The following is a 1,641-nucleotide window of genomic DNA, read 5'->3' as shown; positions in this document are numbered from 1 at the left end:
CACCTGTTTTGCTCATCGTAGTTGTGCGTGTGTGTCTGCATGCGTGCTTACGAGGTAATTTTGGCGGCCGTCGGAGAGTGTTTCGTGTAGTGTGGAACCTCACAAGAAAGCTACCTGCCCCACTGCGCAGCACGATGGTGATCAGCCATCGCTTTGACGTGTGTACTACAATACACTGTGTACTAGAATACACTTTTGTGGTTCACGCGGCCGTGCTCGCGCATTCCCTACTGCGCCACGATATGACAGTGGCTAGTGAAACCTCACCCACAGTCCTCACAAAACCGGACCGCGTACGGTGTCGACTGATTTCGAAACGGCGCGTTTCGGATTACCGCTTGCCCATTTGCCTCATGTTTCACGCGGCCTTTTCAAGCTGCGGTGGTGAGTACGGCGCGGACGCACTGCGCTATGCGCATAATGCTCACACCTTTTATGTCGTGGTGTTGAGACTTATCGGTCCTCTCAAGAAAACTCAAGAAGCCAGTGCCGCACAAAAAGGTGACGTTTCAACTTTTTTTTTGTTTTTCAATTTGTCGTGTTTTACGTGTCAGAACCATGATCTGATCCTGCGACCTCGTGCTTAATACTAAGCACAACTCCAAGGACGCTTATAGCAACCACGGCGGGTCAAAGAGTCTTGGAGTTTCGTCATCATGTGTGTTTGATAAATATTTCGCCTAAGTGTCGATATAGGTTGTGACAGCCCACTTGAAAAACACAACAGGAAATTTAAGTCTGTCGTTCTGCTGTCTGTAGTGTGACGTCCTGCATTTCTTGATCAATATTCAATTAAACATTGACAGAGACCTCTTTAAGGCTATGTAAACTAAAAAAACCTACCAATAGCGGATTCGAACTTCGGACCGAAGGATCCCAAGCCCAGTATCTTACCCCTGCGCTACGTCAAACATGCTTCCATGCGTTTATTTTAGCTATGTAAACACTTTGCGTTTATATTTACATTTGCATTTTAAGAGCAAAGATGCGCTTTCATTCCACCGCGTCAACTGCCGCATCTCTAGAAAAGTAAAAGTGTTCTTAGCATCGACAGGTACATTGTATAGTGCTAGAACATCGATTTTGCTGTAGGATATCCATATTAAATAAAACATACAGAAATAGACAACAGTGACCGAGGACACTGTTAGGTTGTTACTGCTAATTTTGACAGTTGTCTCTCACTCTACACTTTTGAGCGCGCATATAATTCTGTGTTCAATGCAAAATTGCTACATAAACATTCGTGGATGATTGTTCATTCTGACAGCACACTGGCTTCTCTCGGTAGCGCTGTACCAGAATAATGAGACCCGAGCGAGACAGCTTTTCACGCAACTTTGTGGAAGAACCCAAAACTTCTTTTTCGCTTTGTAAATGCTGATGCAATAATTCTGGGAAGTTAACTGTGTCAGTGTAACGGCACATGTAAGTCCACAGGCCTGTGTGCCACATCTTACCAAATAACAGAAACCGATACGCAGTCATTCCCGCAGATAGTATGATTTTCATCAGCGGCTGATTTTGAGGAGTCCAGTAGGGCGTTCATGGTGCTTCGTCGTCACGGCACAATTCTAACAATTGGCCACGTCGACTTTAATGCCGGTGTCGGTGCTATCAGCATTGCCGGCTTCAGAGAAG

The sequence above is a fragment of the Dermacentor albipictus genome, unplaced genomic scaffold (assembly GCF_038994185.2).
Source record: "Dermacentor albipictus isolate Rhodes 1998 colony unplaced genomic scaffold, USDA_Dalb.pri_finalv2 scaffold_27, whole genome shotgun sequence".
NCBI classification, from domain to species: domain Eukaryota; kingdom Metazoa; phylum Arthropoda; class Arachnida; order Ixodida; family Ixodidae; genus Dermacentor; species Dermacentor albipictus.
Note: the sequence above shows the minus strand (reverse complement) of the source record.